This window comes from Schistocerca serialis, chromosome 2 (genome assembly GCF_023864345.2).
Source record: "Schistocerca serialis cubense isolate TAMUIC-IGC-003099 chromosome 2, iqSchSeri2.2, whole genome shotgun sequence".
NCBI classification, from domain to species: domain Eukaryota; kingdom Metazoa; phylum Arthropoda; class Insecta; order Orthoptera; family Acrididae; genus Schistocerca; species Schistocerca serialis.
The window spans coordinates 1,124,239,941-1,124,256,970 of record NC_064639.1 but is presented as its reverse complement, the minus strand read 5'-3'; the positions used below and the strand labels follow the sequence as shown (position 1 = coordinate 1,124,256,970).

Below are 17,030 nucleotides of genomic sequence, written 5' to 3'. Positions count from 1 at the left end.
CATCTGTACCCGAAACCTTCGTAATCGCCTTCACGCGTCGGACCCGAGTGCCAATTGCTCACATCGAATAAGAAATTCATTTGATATTGACGGCGAGCTTTTTGCGCTGACTCAGCCACTGACGTGCGATCAGTTTGCACAAAACGCTGGGGCTCGTCCGGGATTTGAACCCGGGACCTCCTGCACCCTAAGCAGGAATGATACCCCTAGACCAACGAGCCCTGTGACACAGCGAATGCCAAATATTCCAGTCCTTCGATGTCGTCTAGGGTGCCCTGGAAGTGTCGTGTACGCTGGCGGGATGGGGGCGGCGCGAATTCCCGCGGTCGGCGGCCTTCCTGGGCTATTGGTACCTTCATGTAGAGCAACCGCTGGGCTCGCACTGCCTGCTGCTGAGAAAGTGATTGCTTTTGCTGATATGACTTGCAATAACGACTGCGCGAAACGCCGCTATCTCGTTAGGGGTGCTACGGCAGACACCCTCTCGAGCACCCCGAAGACTTCTTGAGCCCTCGGCTGTGATGGGTTCCAGGCTGACAAAAGAACTGTCGTGTGTGCATTCGCGGACGAGAGAAAGTCTGAGGCAAGTTCGAGTGAACAAGGATGGACTCCTCGGGTCCGTCGTTTCCGTAGTGGAGCGGTTATCACGTCTGCTTCACACGCAGAAGGTCCCCGGTTCGATCCCGGGCGGGAACAGTATTTTCCTGCCTATGTCGTATTGTCCTCCAATGAGCCACGTCGTGTGTGGATCTGCTGCATATCCCTTCGTTTTGCAAGTACCACATTTATTGAATTTTTTAGTTACGATGGCAACATCACTACAAGTTGTCTGTGAAGTAAGGAGCACACAAGCAGTTTCCGTGGTGTAGCGGTTATCACGTCTGCCTAACACGCAGAAGGTCCCCGGTTCGATCCCGGGCGGAAACACTTTTTCATCACTTTAAGCAAGACGTACTAACCTGCATCTGCTACCATCTGTACCCGAAACCTTCGTAATCGCCTTCACGCGTCGGACCCGAGTGCCAATTGCTCACATCGAATAAGAAATTCATTTGATATTGACGGCGAGCTTTTTGCGCTGACTCAGCCACTGACGTGCGATCAGTTTGCACAAAACGCTAGGGCTCGTCCGGGATTTGAACCCGGGACCTCCTGCACCCTAAGCAGGAATCATACCCCTAGACCAACGAGCCCTGTGGCACTGCGAATGCCAAATATTCAAGTCCCTCGATGTCGTCCAGGGTGCCCTGGAAGTCTCGTGTACGCTGGCGGGATGGGGGCGGCGCGAATTCCCGCGGTCGGCGGCCTTCCTGGGCTATTGGTACCTTCATGTAGAGCTGCCGCTGGGCTCGCACTGCCTGCTGCTGAGAAAGTGATTGCTTTTGCTGATATGACTTGCAATAACGACTGCGCGAAACGCCGCTATCTCGTTAGGGGTGCTACGGCAGACACCCTCTCGAGCACCCCGAAGACTTCTTGAGCCCTCGGCTGTGATGGGTTCCAGGCTGACAAAAGAACTGTCGTGTGTGCATTCGCGGACGAGAGAAAGTCTGAGGCAAGTTCGAGTGAACAAGGATGGACTCCTCGGGTCCGTCGTTTCCGTAGTGGAGCGGTTATCACGTCTGCTTCACACGCAGAAGGTCCCCGGTTCGATCCCGGGCGGAAACAGTATTTTCCTGCCTATGTCGTATTGTCCTCCAATGAGCCACGTCGTGTGTGGATCTGCTGCATATCCCTTCGTTTTGCAAGTACCACATTTATTGAATTTTTTAGTTACGATGGCAACATCACTACAAGTTGTCTGTGAAGTAAGGTGCACACAAGCAGTTTCCGTGGTGTAGCGGTTATCACGTCTGCCTAACACGCAGAAGGTCCCCGGTTCGATCCCGGGCGGAAACACTTTTTCATCACTTTAAGCAAGACGTACTAACCTGCATCTGCTACCATCTGTACCCGAAACCTTCGTAATCGCCTTCACGCGTCGGACCCGAGTGCCAATTGCTCACATCGAATAAGAAATTCATTTGATATTGACGGCGAGCTTTTTGCGCTGACTCAGCCACTGACGTGCGATCAGTTTGCACAAAACGCTAGGGCTCGTCCGGGATTTGAACCCGGGACCTCCTGCACCCTAAGCAGGAATCATACCCCTAGACCAACGAGCCCTGTGACACGGCGAATGCCAAATATTCCAGTCCCTCGATGTCGTCCAGGGTGCCCTGGAAGTCTCGTGTACGCTGGCGGGATGGGGGCGGCGCGAATTCCCGCGGTCGGCGGCCTTCCTGGGCTATTGGTACCTTCATGTAGAGCTGCCGCTGGGCTCGCACTGCCTGCTGCTGAGAAAGTGATTGCTTTTGCTGATATGACTTGCAATAACGACTGCGCGAAACGCCGCTATCTCGTTAGGGGTGCTACGGCAGACACCCTCTCGAGCAACCCGAAGACTTCTTGAGCCCTCGGCTGTGATGGGTTCCAGGCTGACAAAAGAACTGTCGTGTGTGCATTCGCGGACGAGAGAAAGTCTGAGGCAAGTTCGAGTGAACAAGGATGGACTCCTCGGGTCCGTCGTTTCCGTAGTGTAGCGGTTATCACGTCTGCTTCACACGCAGAAGGTCCACGGTTCGATCCCGGGCGGGAACAGTATTTTCCTGCCTATGTCGTATTGTCCTCCAATGAGCCACGTCGTGTGTGGATCTGCTGCATATCCCTTCGTTCTGCAAGTACCACATTTATTGAATTTTTTAGTTACGATGGCAACATCACTACAAGTTGTCTGTGAAGTAAGGTGCACACAAGCAGTTTCCGTGGTGTAGCGGTTATCACGTCTGCCTAACACGCAGAAGGTCCCCGGTTCGATCCCGGGCGGAAACACTTTTTCATCACTTTAAGCAAGACGTACTAACCCGCATCTGCTACCATCTGTACCCGAAACCTTCGTAATCGCCTTCACGCGTCGGACCCGAGTGCCAATTGCTCACATCGAATAAGAAATTCATTTGATATTGACGGCGAGCTTTTTGCGCTGACTCAGCCACTGACGTGCGATCAGTTTGCACAAAACGCTAGGGCTCGTCCGGGATTTGAACCCGGGACCTCCTGCACCCTAAGCAGGAATCATACCCCTAGACCAACGAGCCCTGCGACACGGCGAATGCCAAATATTCAAGTCCCTCGATGTCGTCCAGGGTGCCCTGGAAGTCTCGTGTACGCTGGCGGGATGGGGGCGGCGCGAATTCCCGCGGTCGGCGGCCTTCCTGGGCTATTGGTACCTTCATGTAGAGCTGCCGCTGGGCTCGCACTGCCTGCTGCTGAGAAAGTGATTGCTTTTGCTGATATGACTTGCAATAACGACTGCGCGAAACGCCGCTATCTCGTTAGGGGTGCTACGGCAGACACCCTCTCGAGCACCCCGAAGACTTCTTGAGCCCTCGGCTGTGATGGGTTCCAGGCTGACAAAAGAACTGTCGTGTGTGCATTCGCGGACGAGAGAAAGTCTGAGGCAAGTTCGAGTGAACAAGGATGGACTCCTCGGGTCCGTCGTTTCCGTAGTGGAGCGGTTATCACGTCTGCTTCACACGCAGAAGGTCCCCGGTTCGATCCCGGGCGGGAACAGTATTTTCCTGCCTATGTCGTATTGTCCTCCAATGAGCCACGTCGTGTGTGGATCTGCTGCATATCCCTTCGTTTTGCAAGTACCACATTTATTGAATTTTTTAGTTACGATGGCAACATCACTACAAGTTGTCTGTGAAGTAAGGTGCACACAAGCAGTTTCCGTGGTGTAGCGGTTATCACGTCTGCCTAACACGCAGAAGGTCCCCGGTTCGATCCCGGGCGGAAACACTTTTTCATCACTTTAAGCAAGACGTACTAACCCGCATCTGCTACCATCTGTACCCGAAACCTTCGTAATCGCCTTCACGCGTCGGACCCGAGTGCCAATTGCTCACATCGAATAAGAAATTCATTTGATATTGACGGCGAGCTTTTTGCGCTGACTCAGCCACTGACGTGCGATCAGTTTGCACAAAACGCTAGGGCTCGTCCGGGATTTGAACCCGGGACCTCCTGCACCCTAAGCAGGAATCATACCCCTAGACCAACGAGCCCTGTGACACTGCGAATGCCAAATATTCAAGTCCCTCGATGTCGTCCAGGGTGCCCTGGAAGTCTCGTGTACGCTGGCGGCATGGGGGCGGCGCGAATTCCCGCGGTCGGCGGCCTTCCTGGGCTATTGGTACCTTCATGTAGAGCTGCCGCTGGGCTCGCACTGCCTGCTGCTGAGAAAGTGATTGCTTTTGCTGATATGACTTGCAATAACGACTGCGCGAAACGCCGCTATCTCGTTAGGGGTGCTACGGCAGACACCCTCTCGAGCACCCCGAAGACTTCTTGAGCCCTCGGCTGTGATGGGTTCCAGGCTGACAAAAGAACTGTCGTGTGTGCATTCGCGGACGAGAGAAAGTCTGAGGCAAGTTCGAGTGAACAAGGATGGACTCCTCGGGTCCGTCGTTTCCGTAGTGGAGCGGTTATCACGTCTGCTTCACACGCAGAAGGTCCCCGGTTCGATCCCGGGCGGGAACAGTATTTTCCTGCCTATGTCGTATTGTCCTCCAATGAGCCACGTCGTGTGTGGATCTGCTGCATATCCCTTCGTTTTGCAAGTACCACATTTATTGAATTTTTTAGTTACGATGGCAACATCACTACAAGTTGTCTGTGAAGTAAGGTGAACACAAGCAGTTTCCGTGGTGTAGCGGTTATCACGTCTGCCTAACACGCAGAAGGTCCCCGGTTCGATCCCGGGCGGAAACACTTTTTCATCACTTTAAGCAAGACGTACTAACCTGCATCTGCTACCATCTGTACCCGAAACCTTCGTAATCGCCTTCACGCGTCGGACCCGAGTGCCAATTGCTCACATCGAATAAGAAATTCATTTGATATTGACGGCGAGCTTTTTGCGCTGACTCAGCCACTGACGTGCGATCAGTTTGCACAAAACGCTAGGGCTCGTCCGGGATTTGAACCCGGGACCTCCTGCACCCTAAGCAGGAATCATACCCCTAGACCAACGAGCCCTGTGACACGGCTAATGCCAAATATTCCAGTCCCACGATGTCGTCCAGGGTGCCCTGGAAGTCTCGTGTACGCTGGCGGGATGGGGGCGGCGCGAATTCCCGCGGTCGGCGGCCTTCCTGGGCTATTGGTACCTTCATGTAGAGCTGCCGCTGGGCTCGCACTGCCTGCTGCTGAGAAAGTGATTGCTTTTGCTGATATGACTTGCAATAACGACTGCGCGAAACGCCGCTATCTCGTTAGGGGTGCTACGGCAGACACCCTCTCGAGCACCCCGAAGACTTCTTGAGCCCTCGGCTGTGATGGGTTCCAGGCTGACAAAAGAACTGTCGTGTGTGCATTCGCGGACGAGAGAAAGTCTGAGGCAAGTTCGAGTGAACAAGGATGGACTCCTCGGGTCCGTCGTTTCCGTAGTGTAGCGGTTATCACGTCTGCTTCACACGCAGAAGGTCCACGGTTCGATCCCGGGCGGGAACAGTATTTTCCTGCCTATGTCGTATTGTCCTCCAATGAGCCACGTCGTGTGTGGATCTGCTGCATATCCCTTCGTTCTGCAAGTACCACATTTATTGAATTTTTTAGTTACGATGGCAACATCACTACAAGTTGTCTGTGAAGTAAGGTGCACACAAGCAGTTTCCGTGGTGTAGCGGTTATCACGTCTGCCTAACACGCAGAAGGTCCCCGGTTCGATCCCGGGCGGAAACACTTTTTCATCACTTTAAGCAAGACGTACTAACCTGCATCTGCTACCATCTGTACCCGAAACCTTCGTAATCGCCTTCACGCGTCGGACCCGAGTGCCAATTGCTCACATCGAATAAGAAATTCATTTGATATTGACGGCGAGCTTTTTGCGCTGACTCAGCCACTGACGTGCGATCAGTTTGCACAAAACGCTAGGGCTCGTCCGGGATTTGAACCCGGGACCTCCTGCACCCTAAGCAGGAATCATACCCCTAGACCAACGAGCCCTGTGACACTGCGAATGCCAAATATTCAAGTCCCTCGATGTCGTCCAGGGTGCCCTGGAAGTCTCGTGTACGCTGGCGGCATGGGGGCGGCGCGAATTCCCGCGGTCGGCGGCCTTCCTGGGCTATTGGTACCTTCATGTAGAGCTGCCGCTGGGCTCGCACTGCCTGCTGCTGAGAAAGTGATTGCTTTTGCTGATATGACTTGCAATAACGACTGCGCGAAACGCCGCTATCTCGTTAGGGGTGCTACGGCAGACACCCTCTCGAGCACCCCGAAGACTTCTTGAGCCCTCGGCTGTGATGGGTTCCAGGCTGACAAAAGAACTGTCGTGTGTGCATTCGCGGACGAGAGAAAGTCTGAGGCAAGTTCGAGTGAACAAGGATGGACTCCTCGGGTCCGTCGTTTCCGTAGTGGAGCGGTTATCACGTCTGCTTCACACGCAGAAGGTCCCCGGTTCGATCCCGGGCGGGAACAGTATTTTCCTGCCTATGTCGTATTGTCCTCCAATGAGCCACGTCGTGTGTGGATCTGCTGCATATCCCTTCGTTTTGCAAGTACCACATTTATTGAATTTTTTAGTTACGATGGCAACATCACTACAAGTTGTCTGTGAAGTAAGGTGAACACAAGCAGTTTCCGTGGTGTAGCGGTTATCACGTCTGCCTAACACGCAGAAGGTCCCCGGTTCGATCCCGGGCGGAAACACTTTTTCATCACTTTAAGCAAGACGTACTAACCTGCATCTGCTACCATCTGTACCCGAAACCTTCGTAATCGCCTTCACGCGTCGGACCCGAGTGCCAATTGCTCACATCGAATAAGAAATTCATTTGATATTGACGGCGAGCTTTTTGCGCTGACTCAGCCACTGACGTGCGATCAGTTTGCACAAAACGCTAGGGCTCGTCCGGGATTTGAACCCGGGACCTCCTGCACCCTAAGCAGGAATCATACCCCTAGACCAACGAGCCCTGTGACACGGCTAATGCCAAATATTCCAGTCCCTCGATGTCGTCCAGGGTGCCCTGGAAGTCTCGTGTACGCTGGCGGGATGGGGGCGGCGCGAATTCCCGCGGTCGGCGGCCTTCCTGGGCTATTGGTACCTTCATGTAGAGCTGCCGCTGGGCTCGCACTGCCTGCTGCTGAGAAAGTGATTGCTTTTGCTGATATGACTTGCAATAACGACTGCGCGAAACGCCGCTATCTCGTTAGGGGTGCTACGGCAGACACCCTCTCGAGCACCCCGAAGACTTCTTGAGCCCTCGGCTGTGATGGGTTCCAGGCTGACAAAAGAACTGTCGTGTGTGCATTCGCGGACGAGAGAAAGTCTGAGGCAAGTTCGAGTGAACAAGGATGGACTCCTCGGGTCCGTCGTTTCCGTAGTGGAGCGGTTATCACGTCTGCTTCACACGCAGAAGGTCCCCGGTTCGATCCCGGGCGGGAACAGTATTTTCCTGCCTATGTCGTATTGTCCTCCAATGAGCCACGTCGTGTGTGGATCTGCTGCATATCCCTTCGTTTTGCAAGTACCACATTTATTGAATTTTTTAGTTACGATGGCAACATCACTACAAGTTGTCTGTGAAGTAAGGTGCACACAAGCAGTTTCCGTGGTGTAGCGGTTATCACGTCTGCCTAACACGCAGAAGGTCCCCGGTTCGATCCCGGGCGGAAACACTTTTTCATCACTTTAAGCAAGACGTACTAACCTGCATCTGCTACCATCTGTACCCGAAACCTTCGTAATCGCCTTCACGCGTCGGACCCGAGTGCCAATTGCTCACATCGAATAAGAAATTCATTTGATATTGACGGCGAGCTTTTTGCGCTGACTCAGCCACTGACGTGCGATCAGTTTGCACAAAACGCTAGGGCTCGTCCGGGATTTGAACCCGGGACCTCCTGCACCCTAAGCAGGAATCATACCCCTAGACCAACGAGCCCTGTGACACTGCGAATGCCAAATATTCAAGTCCCTCGATGTCGTCCAGGGTGCCCTGGAAGTCTCGTGTACGCTGGCGGCATGGGGGCGGCGCGAATTCCCGCGGTCGGCGGCCTTCCTGGGCTATTGGTACCTTCATGTAGAGCTGCCGCTGGGCTCGCACTGCCTGCTGCTGAGAAAGTGATTGCTTTTGCTGATATGACTTGCAATAACGACTGCGCGAAACGCCGCTATCTCGTTAGGGGTGCTACGGCAGACACCCTCTCGAGCACCCCGAAGACTTCTTGAGCCCTCGGCTGTGATGGGTTCCAGGCTGACAAAAGAACTGTCGTGTGTGCATTCGCGGACGAGAGAAAGTCTGAGGCAAGTTCGAGTGAACAAGGATGGACTCCTCGGGTCCGTCGTTTCCGTAGTGGAGCGGTTATCACGTCTGCTTCACACGCAGAAGGTCCCCGGTTCGATCCCGGGCGGGAACAGTATTTTCCTGCCTATGTCGTATTGTCCTCCAATGAGCCACGTCGTGTGTGGATCTGCTGCATATCCCTTCGTTTTGCAAGTACCACATTTATTGAATTTTTTAGTTACGATGGCAACATCACTACAAGTTGTCTGTGAAGTAAGGTGAACACAAGCAGTTTCCGTGGTGTAGCGGTTATCACGTCTGCCTAACACGCAGAAGGTCCCCGGTTCGATCCCGGGCGGAAACACTTTTTCATCACTTTAAGCAAGACGTACTAACCTGCATCTGCTACCATCTGTACCCGAAACCTTCGTAATCGCCTTCACGCGTCGGACCCGAGTGCCAATTGCTCACATCGAATAAGAAATTCATTTGATATTGACGGCGAGCTTTTTGCGCTGACTCAGCCACTGACGTGCGATCAGTTTGCACAAAACGCTAGGGCTCGTCCGGGATTTGAACCCGGGACCTCCTGCACCCTAAGCAGGAATCATACCCCTAGACCAACGAGCCCTGTGACACGGCGAATGCCAAATATTCCAGTCCCTCGATGTCGTCCAGGGTGCCCTGGAAGTCTCGTGTACGCTGGCGGGATGGGGGCGGCGCGAATTCCCGCGGTCGGCGGCCTTCCTGGGCTATTGGTACCTTCATGTAGAGCTGCCGCTGGGCTCGCACTGCCTGCTGCTGAGAAAGTGATTGCTTTTGCTGATATGACTTGCAATAACGACTGCGCGAAACGCCGCTATCTCGTTAGGGGTGCTACGGCAGACACCCTCTCGAGCACCCCGAAGACTTCTTGAGCCCTCGGCTGTGATGGGTTCCAGGCTGACAAAAGAACTGTCGTGTGTGCATTCGCGGACGAGAGAAAGTCTGAGGCAAGTTCGAGTGAACAAGGATGGACTCCTCGGGTCCGTCGTTTCCGTAGTGGAGCGGTTATCACGTCTGCTTCACACGCAGAAGGTCCCCGGTTCGATCCCGGGCGGGAACAGTATTTTCCTGCCTATGTCGTATTGTCCTCCAATGAGCCACGTCGTGTGTGGATCTGCTGCATATCCCTTCGTTTTGCAAGTACCACATTTATTGAATTTTTTAGTTACGATGGCAACATCACTACAAGTTGTCTGTGAAGTAAGGTGCACACAAGCAGTTTCCGTGGTGTAGCGGTTATCACGTCTGCCTAACACGCAGAAGGTCCCCGGTTCGATCCCGGGCGGAAACACTTTTTCATCACTTTAAGCAAGACGTACTAACCTGCATCTGCTACCATCTGTACCCGAAACCTTCGTAATCGCCTTCACGCGTCGGACCCGAGTGCCAATTGCTCACATCGAATAAGAAATTCATTTGATATTGACGGCGAGCTTTTTGCGCTGACTCAGCCACTGACGTGCGATCAGTTTGCACAAAACGCTAGGGCTCGTCCGGGATTTGAACCCGGGACCTCCTGCACCCTAAGCAGGAATCATACCCCTAGACCAACGAGCCCTGTGACACGGCGAATGCCAAATATTCCAGTCCCTCGATGTCGTCCAGGGTGCCCTGGAAGTCTCGTGTACGCTGGCGGGATGGGGGCGGCGCGAATTCCCGCGGTCGGCGGCCTTCCTGGGCTATTGGTACCTTCATGTAGAGCTGCCGCTGGGCTCGCACTGCCTGCTGCTGAGAAAGTGATTGCTTTTGCTGATATGACTTGCAATAACGACTGCGCGAAACGCCGCTATCTCGTTAGGGGTGCTACGGCAGACACCCTCTCGAGCACCCCGAAGACTTCTTGAGCCCTCGGCTGTGATGGGTTCCAGGCTGACAAAAGAACTGTCGTGTGTGCATTCGCGGACGAGAGAAAGTCTGAGGCAAGTTCGAGTGAACAAGGATGGACTCCTCGGGTCCGTCGTTTCCGTAGTGTAGCGGTTATCACGTCTGCTTCACACGCAGAAGGTCCACGGTTCGATCCCGGGCGGGAACAGTATTTTCCTGCCTATGTCGTATTGTCCTCCAATGAGCCACGTCGTGTGTGGATCTGCTGCATATCCCTTCGTTCTGCAAGTACCACATTTATTGAATTTTTTAGTTACGATGGCAACATCACTACAAGTTGTCTGTGAAGTAAGGTGCACACAAGCAGTTTCCGTGGTGTAGCGGTTATCACGTCTGCCTAACACGCAGAAGGTCCCCGGTTCGATCCCGGGCGGAAACACTTTTTCATCACTTTAAGCAAGACGTACTAACCTGCATCTGCTACCATCTGTACCCGAAACCTTCGTAATCGCCTTCACGCGTCGGACCCGAGTGCCAATTGCTCACATCGAATAAGAAATTCATTTGATATTGACGGCGAGCTTTTTGCGCTGACTCAGCCACTGACGTGCGATCAGTTTGCACAAAACGCTAGGGCTCGTCCGGGATTTGAACCCGGGACCTCCTGCACCCTAAGCAGGAATCATACCCCTAGACCAACGAGCCCTGTGACACTGCGAATGCCAAATATTCAAGTCCCTCGATGTCGTCCAGGGTGCCCTGGAAGTCTCGTGTACGCTGGCGGCATGGGGGCGGCGCGAATTCCCGCGGTCGGCGGCCTTCCTGGGCTATTGGTACCTTCATGTAGAGCTGCCGCTGGGCTCGCACTGCCTGCTGCTGAGAAAGTGATTGCTTTTGCTGATATGACTTGCAATAACGACTGCGCGAAACGCCGCTATCTCGTTAGGGGTGCTACGGCAGACACCCTCTCGAGCACCCCGAAGACTTCTTGAGCCCTCGGCTGTGATGGGTTCCAGGCTGACAAAAGAACTGTCGTGTGTGCATTCGCGGACGAGAGAAAGTCTGAGGCAAGTTCGAGTGAACAAGGATGGACTCCTCGGGTCCGTCGTTTCCGTAGTGGAGCGGTTATCACGTCTGCTTCACACGCAGAAGGTCCCCGGTTCGATCCCGGGCGGGAACAGTATTTTCCTGCCTATGTCGTATTGTCCTCCAATGAGCCACGTCGTGTGTGGATCTGCTGCATATCCCTTCGTTTTGCAAGTACCACATTTATTGAATTTTTTAGTTACGATGGCAACATCACTACAAGTTGTCTGTGAAGTAAGGTGAACACAAGCAGTTTCCGTGGTGTAGCGGTTATCACGTCTGCCTAACACGCAGAAGGTCCCCGGTTCGATCCCGGGCGGAAACACTTTTTCATCACTTTAAGCAAGACGTACTAACCTGCATCTGCTACCATCTGTACCCGAAACCTTCGTAATCGCCTTCACGCGTCGGACCCGAGTGCCAATTGCTCACATCGAATAAGAAATTCATTTGATATTGACGGCGAGCTTTTTGCGCTGACTCAGCCACTGACGTGCGATCAGTTTGCACAAAACGCTAGGGCTCGTCCGGGATTTGAACCCGGGACCTCCTGCACCCTAAGCAGGAATCATACCCCTAGACCAACGAGCCCTGTGACACGGCTAATGCCAAATATTCCAGTCCCTCGATGTCGTCCAGGGTGCCCTGGAAGTCTCGTGTACGCTGGCGGGATGGGGGCGGCGCGAATTCCCGCGGTCGGCGGCCTTCCTGGGCTATTGGTACCTTCATGTAGAGCTGCCGCTGGGCTCGCACTGCCTGCTGCTGAGAAAGTGATTGCTTTTGCTGATATGACTTGCAATAACGACTGCGCGAAACGCCGCTATCTCGTTAGGGGTGCTACGGCAGACACCCTCTCGAGCACCCCGAAGACTTCTTGAGCCCTCGGCTGTGATGGGTTCCAGGCTGACAAAAGAACTGTCGTGTGTGCATTCGCGGACGAGAGAAAGTCTGAGGCAAGTTCGAGTGAACAAGGATGGACTCCTCGGGTCCGTCGTTTCCGTAGTGGAGCGGTTATCACGTCTGCTTCACACGCAGAAGGTCCCCGGTTCGATCCCGGGCGGGAACAGTATTTTCCTGCCTATGTCGTATTGTCCTCCAATGAGCCACGTCGTGTGTGGATCTGCTGCATATCCCTTCGTTTTGCAAGTACCACATTTATTGAATTTTTTAGTTACGATGGCAACATCACTACAAGTTGTCTGTGAAGTAAGGTGCACACAAGCAGTTTCCGTGGTGTAGCGGTTATCACGTCTGCCTAACACGCAGAAGGTCCCCGGTTCGATCCCGGGCGGAAACACTTTTTCATCACTTTAAGCAAGACGTACTAACCTGCATCTGCTACCATCTGTACCCGAAACCTTCGTAATCGCCTTCACGCGTCGGACCCGAGTGCCAATTGCTCACATCGAATAAGAAATTCATTTGATATTGACGGCGAGCTTTTTGCGCTGACTCAGCCACTGACGTGCGATCAGTTTGCACAAAACGCTAGGGCTCGTCCGGGATTTGAACCCGGGACCTCCTGCACCCTAAGCAGGAATCATACCCCTAGACCAACGAGCCCTGCGACACGGCGAATGCCAAATATTCAAGTCCCTCGATGTCGTCCAGGGTGCCCTGGAAGTCTCGTGTACGCTGGCGGGATGGGGGCGGCGCGAATTCCCGCGGTCGGCGGCCTTCCTGGGCTATTGGTACCTTCATGTAGAGCTGCCGCTGGGCTCGCACTGCCTGCTGCTGAGAAAGTGATTGCTTTTGCTGATATGACTTGCAATAACGACTGCGCGAAACGCCGCTATCTCGTTAGGGGTGCTACGGCAGACACCCTCTCGAGCACCCCGAAGACTTCTTGAGCCCTCGGCTGTGATGGGTTCCAGGCTGACAAAAGAACTGTCGTGTGTGCATTCGCGGACGAGAGAAAGTCTGAGGCAAGTTCGAGTGAACAAGGATGGACTCCTCGGGTCCGTCGTTTCCGTAGTGGAGCGGTTATCACGTCTGCTTCACACGCAGAAGGTCCCCGGTTCGATCCCGGGCGGGAACAGTATTTTCCTGCCTATGTCGTATTGTCCTCCAATGAGCCACGTCGTGTGTGGATCTGCTGCATATCCCTTCGTTTTGCAAGTACCACATTTATTGAATTTTTTAGTTACGATGGCAACATCACTACAAGTTGTCTGTGAAGTAAGGAGCACACAAGCAGTTTCCGTGGTGTAGCGGTTATCACGTCTGCCTAACACGCAGAAGGTCCCCGGTTCGATCCCGGGCGGAAACACTTTTTCATCACTTTAAGCAAGACGTACTAACCTGCATCTGCTACCATCTGTACCCGAAACCTTCGTAATCGCCTTCACGCGTCGGACCCGAGTGCCAATTGCTCACATCGAATAAGAAATTCATTTGATATTGACGGCGAGCTTTTTGCGCTGACTCAGCCACTGACGTGCGATCAGTTTGCACAAAACGCTGGGCTCGTCCGGGATTTGAACCCGGGACCTCCTGCACCCTAAGCAGGAATCATACCCCTAGACCAACGAGCCCTGTGACACGGCGAATGCCAAATATTCCAGTCCCTCGATGTCGTCCAGGGTGCCCTGGAAGTCTCGTGTACGCTGGCGGGATGGGGGCGGCGCGAATTCCCGCGGTCGGCGGCCTTCCTGGGCTATTGGTACCTTCATGTAGAGCTGCCGCTGGGCTCGCACTGCCTGCTGCTGAGAAAGTGATTGCTTTTGCTGATATGACTTGCAATAACGACTGCGCGAAACGCCGCTATCTCGTTAGGGGTGCTACGGCAGACACCCTCTCGAGCACCCCGAAGACTTCTTGAGCCCTCGGCTGTGATGGGTTCCAGGCTGACAAAAGAACTGTCGTGTGTGCATTCGCGGACGAGAGAAAGTCTGAGGCAAGTTCGAGTGAACAAGGATGGACTCCTCGGGTCCGTCGTTTCCGTAGTGGAGCGGTTATCACGTCTGCTTCACACGCAGAAGGTCCCCGGTTCGATCCCGGGCGGGAACAGTATTTTCCTGCCTATGTCGTATTGTCCTCCAATGAGCCACGTCGTGTGTGGATCTGCTGCATATCCCTTCGTTTTGCAAGTACCACATTTATTGAATTTTTTAGTTACGATGGCAACATCACTACAAGTTGTCTGTGAAGTAAGGTGCACACAAGCAGTTTCCGTGGTGTAGCGGTTATCACGTCTGCCTAACACGCAGAAGGTCCCCGGTTCGATCCCGGGCGGAAACACTTTTTCATCACTTTAAGCAAGACGTACTAACCTGCATCTGCTACCATCTGTACCCGAAACCTTCGTAATCGCCTTCACGCGTCGGACCCGAGTGCCAATTGCTCACATCGAATAAGAAATTCATTTGATATTGACGGCGAGCTTTTTGCGCTGACTCAGCCACTGACGTGCGATCAGTTTGCACAAAACGCTAGGGCTCGTCCGGGATTTGAACCCGGGACCTCCTGCACCCTAAGCAGGAATCATACCCCTAGACCAACGAGCCCTGCGACACGGCGAATGCCAAATATTCAAGTCCCTCGATGTCGTCCAGGGTGCCCTGGAAGTCTCGTGTACGCTGGCGGGATGGGGGCGGCGCGAATTCCCGCGGTCGGCGGCCTTCCTGGGCTATTGGTACCTTCATGTAGAGCTGCCGCTGGGCTCGCACTGCCTGCTGCTGAGAAAGTGATTGCTTTTGCTGATATGACTTGCAATAACGACTGCGCGAAACGCCGCTATCTCGTTAGGGGTGCTACGGCAGACACCCTCTCGAGCACCCCGAAGACTTCTTGAGCCCTCGGCTGTGATGGGTTCCAGGCTGACAAAAGAACTGTCGTGTGTGCATTCGCGGACGAGAGAAAGTCTGAGGCAAGTTCGAGTGAACAAGGATGGACTCCTCGGGTCCGTCGTTTCCGTAGTGGAGCGGTTATCACGTCTGCTTCACACGCAGAAGGTCCCCGGTTCGATCCCGGGCGGGAACAGTATTTTCCTGCCTATGTCGTATTGTCCTCCAATGAGCCACGTCGTGTGTGGATCTGCTGCATATCCCTTCGTTTTGCAAGTACCACATTTATTGAATTTTTTAGTTACGATGGCAACATCACTACAAGTTGTCTGTGAAGTAAGGAGCACACAAGCAGTTTCCGTGGTGTAGCGGTTATCACGTCTGCCTAACACGCAGAAGGTCCCCGGTTCGATCCCGGGCGGAAACACTTTTTCATCACTTTAAGCAAGACGTACTAACCTGCATCTGCTACCATCTGTACCCGAAACCTTCGTAATCGCCTTCACGCGTCGGACCCGAGTGCCAATTGCTCACATCGAATAAGAAATTCATTTGATATTGACGGCGAGCTTTTTGCGCTGACTCAGCCACTGACGTGCGATCAGTTTGCACAAAACGCTGGGCTCGTCCGGGATTTGAACCCGGGACCTCCTGCACCCTAAGCAGGAATCATACCCCTAGACCAACGAGCCCTGTGACACGGCGAATGCCAAATATTCCAGTCCCTCGATGTCGTCCAGGGTGCCCTGGAAGTCTCGTGTACGCTGGCGGGATGGGGGCGGCGCGAATTCCCGCGGTCGGCGGCCTTCCTGGGCTATTGGTACCTTCATGTAGAGCTGCCGCTGGGCTCGCACTGCCTGCTGCTGAGAAAGTGATTGCTTTTGCTGATATGACTTGCAATAACGACTGCGCGAAACGCCGCTATCTCGTTAGGGGTGCTACGGCAGACACCCTCTCGAGCACCCCGAAGACTTCTTGAGCCCTCGGCTGTGATGGGTTCCAGGCTGACAAAAGAACTGTCGTGTGTGCATTCGCGGACGAGAGAAAGTCTGAGGCAAGTTCGAGTGAACAAGGATGGACTCCTCGGGTCCGTCGTTTCCGTAGTGTAGCGGTTATCACGTCTGCTTCACACGCAGAAGGTCCCCGGTTCGATCCCGGGCGGGAACAGTATTTTCCTGCCTATGTCGTATTGTCCTCCAATGAGCCACGTCGTGTGTGGATCTGCTGCATGTCCCTTCGTTTTGCAAGTACCTCATTTATTGAATTTTTTAGTTACGATGGCAACATCACTACAAGTTGTCTGTGAAGTAAAGTGCACACAAGCAGTTTCCGTGGTGTAGCGGTTATCACGTCTGCCTAACACGCAGAAGGTCCCCGGTTCGATCCCGGGCGGAAACACTTTTTCATCACTTTAAGCAAGACGTACTAACATGCATCTGCTACCATCTGTACCCGAAACCTTCGTAATCGCCTTCACGCGTCGGACCCGAGTGCCAATTGCTCACATCGAATAAGAAATTCATTTGATATTGACGGCGAGCTTTTTGCGCTGACTCAGCCACTGACGTGCGATCAGTTTGCACAAAACGCTGGGGCTCGTCCGGGATTTGAACCCGGGACCTCCTGCACCCTAAGCAGGAATCATACCCCTTTTTTTTTTTTGTTTTTTTACTTACATTTACCCTGATTGAGACGCGCTCCAGAGACACGACAGTATGCATCAACTGCCCCTTTCAATAACGGGATATCATCACGTTGACGGAGGAGAACAACGACATCATCCGCATATGCCTTAACCGAGAGCTTCCCACCAGAGAGGGACATACCCTGAAGCTTGAGAGCAATAGTCCGAAGCAGCGGTTCCAGGGACAATACGAATAAAGACATAGAGAGCGGACTACCCTGAGGCACTCCGCGGCGGATAGCAATGGGCGGCGTCAGCTGCCCATTG

The 17,030-nt window shown here is 53.6% G+C and overlaps 51 non-coding genes across 51 annotated transcripts; 34 read left to right on the top strand and 17 right to left on the bottom strand.

Moving 5' to 3' along the window:
* Positions 1 to 149: 149 nt before the first annotated feature.
* Trnap-agg (transfer RNA proline (anticodon AGG)) lies at positions 150 to 221 on the bottom strand. The gene has a single exon. It is a non-coding gene; the product is annotated as a tRNA-Pro (tRNA).
* A 402-nt stretch (positions 222 to 623) lies between these two features.
* On the top strand, positions 624 to 696 carry Trnav-cac (transfer RNA valine (anticodon CAC)). The gene has a single exon. It is a non-coding gene; the product is annotated as a tRNA-Val (tRNA).
* A 158-nt stretch (positions 697 to 854) lies between these two features.
* On the top strand, positions 855 to 927 carry Trnav-aac (transfer RNA valine (anticodon AAC)). Its single transcript has one exon. It is a non-coding gene; the product is annotated as a tRNA-Val (tRNA).
* A 194-nt stretch (positions 928 to 1,121) lies between these two features.
* Positions 1,122 to 1,193, bottom strand: Trnap-agg (transfer RNA proline (anticodon AGG)). Its single transcript has one exon. It is a non-coding gene; the product is annotated as a tRNA-Pro (tRNA).
* A 402-nt stretch (positions 1,194 to 1,595) lies between these two features.
* Positions 1,596 to 1,668, top strand: Trnav-cac (transfer RNA valine (anticodon CAC)). The gene has a single exon. It is a non-coding gene; the product is annotated as a tRNA-Val (tRNA).
* A 158-nt stretch (positions 1,669 to 1,826) lies between these two features.
* On the top strand, positions 1,827 to 1,899 carry Trnav-aac (transfer RNA valine (anticodon AAC)). The gene has a single exon. It is a non-coding gene; the product is annotated as a tRNA-Val (tRNA).
* A 194-nt stretch (positions 1,900 to 2,093) lies between these two features.
* Positions 2,094 to 2,165, bottom strand: Trnap-agg (transfer RNA proline (anticodon AGG)). The gene has a single exon. It is a non-coding gene; the product is annotated as a tRNA-Pro (tRNA).
* A 402-nt stretch (positions 2,166 to 2,567) lies between these two features.
* Trnav-cac (transfer RNA valine (anticodon CAC)) lies at positions 2,568 to 2,640 on the top strand. Its single transcript has one exon. It is a non-coding gene; the product is annotated as a tRNA-Val (tRNA).
* Positions 2,641 to 2,798: 158 nt separating this feature from the next.
* Trnav-aac (transfer RNA valine (anticodon AAC)) lies at positions 2,799 to 2,871 on the top strand. Its single transcript has one exon. It is a non-coding gene; the product is annotated as a tRNA-Val (tRNA).
* Positions 2,872 to 3,065: 194 nt separating this feature from the next.
* On the bottom strand, positions 3,066 to 3,137 carry Trnap-agg (transfer RNA proline (anticodon AGG)). The gene has a single exon. It is a non-coding gene; the product is annotated as a tRNA-Pro (tRNA).
* A 402-nt stretch (positions 3,138 to 3,539) lies between these two features.
* Trnav-cac (transfer RNA valine (anticodon CAC)) lies at positions 3,540 to 3,612 on the top strand. Its single transcript has one exon. It is a non-coding gene; the product is annotated as a tRNA-Val (tRNA).
* A 158-nt stretch (positions 3,613 to 3,770) lies between these two features.
* Trnav-aac (transfer RNA valine (anticodon AAC)) lies at positions 3,771 to 3,843 on the top strand. The gene has a single exon. It is a non-coding gene; the product is annotated as a tRNA-Val (tRNA).
* A 194-nt stretch (positions 3,844 to 4,037) lies between these two features.
* Positions 4,038 to 4,109, bottom strand: Trnap-agg (transfer RNA proline (anticodon AGG)). The gene has a single exon. It is a non-coding gene; the product is annotated as a tRNA-Pro (tRNA).
* A 402-nt stretch (positions 4,110 to 4,511) lies between these two features.
* Trnav-cac (transfer RNA valine (anticodon CAC)) lies at positions 4,512 to 4,584 on the top strand. The gene has a single exon. It is a non-coding gene; the product is annotated as a tRNA-Val (tRNA).
* A 158-nt stretch (positions 4,585 to 4,742) lies between these two features.
* Positions 4,743 to 4,815, top strand: Trnav-aac (transfer RNA valine (anticodon AAC)). Its single transcript has one exon. It is a non-coding gene; the product is annotated as a tRNA-Val (tRNA).
* A 194-nt stretch (positions 4,816 to 5,009) lies between these two features.
* On the bottom strand, positions 5,010 to 5,081 carry Trnap-agg (transfer RNA proline (anticodon AGG)). Its single transcript has one exon. It is a non-coding gene; the product is annotated as a tRNA-Pro (tRNA).
* A 402-nt stretch (positions 5,082 to 5,483) lies between these two features.
* Positions 5,484 to 5,556, top strand: Trnav-cac (transfer RNA valine (anticodon CAC)). The gene has a single exon. It is a non-coding gene; the product is annotated as a tRNA-Val (tRNA).
* Positions 5,557 to 5,714: 158 nt separating this feature from the next.
* Positions 5,715 to 5,787, top strand: Trnav-aac (transfer RNA valine (anticodon AAC)). Its single transcript has one exon. It is a non-coding gene; the product is annotated as a tRNA-Val (tRNA).
* Positions 5,788 to 5,981: 194 nt separating this feature from the next.
* Positions 5,982 to 6,053, bottom strand: Trnap-agg (transfer RNA proline (anticodon AGG)). The gene has a single exon. It is a non-coding gene; the product is annotated as a tRNA-Pro (tRNA).
* A 402-nt stretch (positions 6,054 to 6,455) lies between these two features.
* Trnav-cac (transfer RNA valine (anticodon CAC)) lies at positions 6,456 to 6,528 on the top strand. The gene has a single exon. It is a non-coding gene; the product is annotated as a tRNA-Val (tRNA).
* Positions 6,529 to 6,686: 158 nt separating this feature from the next.
* On the top strand, positions 6,687 to 6,759 carry Trnav-aac (transfer RNA valine (anticodon AAC)). Its single transcript has one exon. It is a non-coding gene; the product is annotated as a tRNA-Val (tRNA).
* Positions 6,760 to 6,953: 194 nt separating this feature from the next.
* On the bottom strand, positions 6,954 to 7,025 carry Trnap-agg (transfer RNA proline (anticodon AGG)). The gene has a single exon. It is a non-coding gene; the product is annotated as a tRNA-Pro (tRNA).
* A 402-nt stretch (positions 7,026 to 7,427) lies between these two features.
* Trnav-cac (transfer RNA valine (anticodon CAC)) lies at positions 7,428 to 7,500 on the top strand. The gene has a single exon. It is a non-coding gene; the product is annotated as a tRNA-Val (tRNA).
* A 158-nt stretch (positions 7,501 to 7,658) lies between these two features.
* Trnav-aac (transfer RNA valine (anticodon AAC)) lies at positions 7,659 to 7,731 on the top strand. The gene has a single exon. It is a non-coding gene; the product is annotated as a tRNA-Val (tRNA).
* A 194-nt stretch (positions 7,732 to 7,925) lies between these two features.
* On the bottom strand, positions 7,926 to 7,997 carry Trnap-agg (transfer RNA proline (anticodon AGG)). The gene has a single exon. It is a non-coding gene; the product is annotated as a tRNA-Pro (tRNA).
* Positions 7,998 to 8,399: 402 nt separating this feature from the next.
* Trnav-cac (transfer RNA valine (anticodon CAC)) lies at positions 8,400 to 8,472 on the top strand. The gene has a single exon. It is a non-coding gene; the product is annotated as a tRNA-Val (tRNA).
* Positions 8,473 to 8,630: 158 nt separating this feature from the next.
* Trnav-aac (transfer RNA valine (anticodon AAC)) lies at positions 8,631 to 8,703 on the top strand. Its single transcript has one exon. It is a non-coding gene; the product is annotated as a tRNA-Val (tRNA).
* A 194-nt stretch (positions 8,704 to 8,897) lies between these two features.
* Positions 8,898 to 8,969, bottom strand: Trnap-agg (transfer RNA proline (anticodon AGG)). Its single transcript has one exon. It is a non-coding gene; the product is annotated as a tRNA-Pro (tRNA).
* Positions 8,970 to 9,371: 402 nt separating this feature from the next.
* On the top strand, positions 9,372 to 9,444 carry Trnav-cac (transfer RNA valine (anticodon CAC)). Its single transcript has one exon. It is a non-coding gene; the product is annotated as a tRNA-Val (tRNA).
* A 158-nt stretch (positions 9,445 to 9,602) lies between these two features.
* Positions 9,603 to 9,675, top strand: Trnav-aac (transfer RNA valine (anticodon AAC)). The gene has a single exon. It is a non-coding gene; the product is annotated as a tRNA-Val (tRNA).
* Positions 9,676 to 9,869: 194 nt separating this feature from the next.
* Positions 9,870 to 9,941, bottom strand: Trnap-agg (transfer RNA proline (anticodon AGG)). Its single transcript has one exon. It is a non-coding gene; the product is annotated as a tRNA-Pro (tRNA).
* Positions 9,942 to 10,343: 402 nt separating this feature from the next.
* Trnav-cac (transfer RNA valine (anticodon CAC)) lies at positions 10,344 to 10,416 on the top strand. Its single transcript has one exon. It is a non-coding gene; the product is annotated as a tRNA-Val (tRNA).
* Positions 10,417 to 10,574: 158 nt separating this feature from the next.
* Trnav-aac (transfer RNA valine (anticodon AAC)) lies at positions 10,575 to 10,647 on the top strand. The gene has a single exon. It is a non-coding gene; the product is annotated as a tRNA-Val (tRNA).
* A 194-nt stretch (positions 10,648 to 10,841) lies between these two features.
* Trnap-agg (transfer RNA proline (anticodon AGG)) lies at positions 10,842 to 10,913 on the bottom strand. Its single transcript has one exon. It is a non-coding gene; the product is annotated as a tRNA-Pro (tRNA).
* A 402-nt stretch (positions 10,914 to 11,315) lies between these two features.
* Trnav-cac (transfer RNA valine (anticodon CAC)) lies at positions 11,316 to 11,388 on the top strand. The gene has a single exon. It is a non-coding gene; the product is annotated as a tRNA-Val (tRNA).
* A 158-nt stretch (positions 11,389 to 11,546) lies between these two features.
* On the top strand, positions 11,547 to 11,619 carry Trnav-aac (transfer RNA valine (anticodon AAC)). Its single transcript has one exon. It is a non-coding gene; the product is annotated as a tRNA-Val (tRNA).
* A 194-nt stretch (positions 11,620 to 11,813) lies between these two features.
* Trnap-agg (transfer RNA proline (anticodon AGG)) lies at positions 11,814 to 11,885 on the bottom strand. Its single transcript has one exon. It is a non-coding gene; the product is annotated as a tRNA-Pro (tRNA).
* Positions 11,886 to 12,287: 402 nt separating this feature from the next.
* Positions 12,288 to 12,360, top strand: Trnav-cac (transfer RNA valine (anticodon CAC)). The gene has a single exon. It is a non-coding gene; the product is annotated as a tRNA-Val (tRNA).
* Positions 12,361 to 12,518: 158 nt separating this feature from the next.
* Positions 12,519 to 12,591, top strand: Trnav-aac (transfer RNA valine (anticodon AAC)). The gene has a single exon. It is a non-coding gene; the product is annotated as a tRNA-Val (tRNA).
* A 194-nt stretch (positions 12,592 to 12,785) lies between these two features.
* On the bottom strand, positions 12,786 to 12,857 carry Trnap-agg (transfer RNA proline (anticodon AGG)). The gene has a single exon. It is a non-coding gene; the product is annotated as a tRNA-Pro (tRNA).
* Positions 12,858 to 13,259: 402 nt separating this feature from the next.
* On the top strand, positions 13,260 to 13,332 carry Trnav-cac (transfer RNA valine (anticodon CAC)). Its single transcript has one exon. It is a non-coding gene; the product is annotated as a tRNA-Val (tRNA).
* A 158-nt stretch (positions 13,333 to 13,490) lies between these two features.
* On the top strand, positions 13,491 to 13,563 carry Trnav-aac (transfer RNA valine (anticodon AAC)). Its single transcript has one exon. It is a non-coding gene; the product is annotated as a tRNA-Val (tRNA).
* A 193-nt stretch (positions 13,564 to 13,756) lies between these two features.
* Positions 13,757 to 13,828, bottom strand: Trnap-agg (transfer RNA proline (anticodon AGG)). The gene has a single exon. It is a non-coding gene; the product is annotated as a tRNA-Pro (tRNA).
* A 402-nt stretch (positions 13,829 to 14,230) lies between these two features.
* Positions 14,231 to 14,303, top strand: Trnav-cac (transfer RNA valine (anticodon CAC)). Its single transcript has one exon. It is a non-coding gene; the product is annotated as a tRNA-Val (tRNA).
* Positions 14,304 to 14,461: 158 nt separating this feature from the next.
* Positions 14,462 to 14,534, top strand: Trnav-aac (transfer RNA valine (anticodon AAC)). The gene has a single exon. It is a non-coding gene; the product is annotated as a tRNA-Val (tRNA).
* A 194-nt stretch (positions 14,535 to 14,728) lies between these two features.
* Trnap-agg (transfer RNA proline (anticodon AGG)) lies at positions 14,729 to 14,800 on the bottom strand. Its single transcript has one exon. It is a non-coding gene; the product is annotated as a tRNA-Pro (tRNA).
* Positions 14,801 to 15,202: 402 nt separating this feature from the next.
* On the top strand, positions 15,203 to 15,275 carry Trnav-cac (transfer RNA valine (anticodon CAC)). The gene has a single exon. It is a non-coding gene; the product is annotated as a tRNA-Val (tRNA).
* Positions 15,276 to 15,433: 158 nt separating this feature from the next.
* On the top strand, positions 15,434 to 15,506 carry Trnav-aac (transfer RNA valine (anticodon AAC)). Its single transcript has one exon. It is a non-coding gene; the product is annotated as a tRNA-Val (tRNA).
* A 193-nt stretch (positions 15,507 to 15,699) lies between these two features.
* Trnap-agg (transfer RNA proline (anticodon AGG)) lies at positions 15,700 to 15,771 on the bottom strand. Its single transcript has one exon. It is a non-coding gene; the product is annotated as a tRNA-Pro (tRNA).
* Positions 15,772 to 16,173: 402 nt separating this feature from the next.
* On the top strand, positions 16,174 to 16,246 carry Trnav-cac (transfer RNA valine (anticodon CAC)). Its single transcript has one exon. It is a non-coding gene; the product is annotated as a tRNA-Val (tRNA).
* A 158-nt stretch (positions 16,247 to 16,404) lies between these two features.
* Positions 16,405 to 16,477, top strand: Trnav-aac (transfer RNA valine (anticodon AAC)). Its single transcript has one exon. It is a non-coding gene; the product is annotated as a tRNA-Val (tRNA).
* Positions 16,478 to 17,030: the final 553 nt, after the last annotated feature.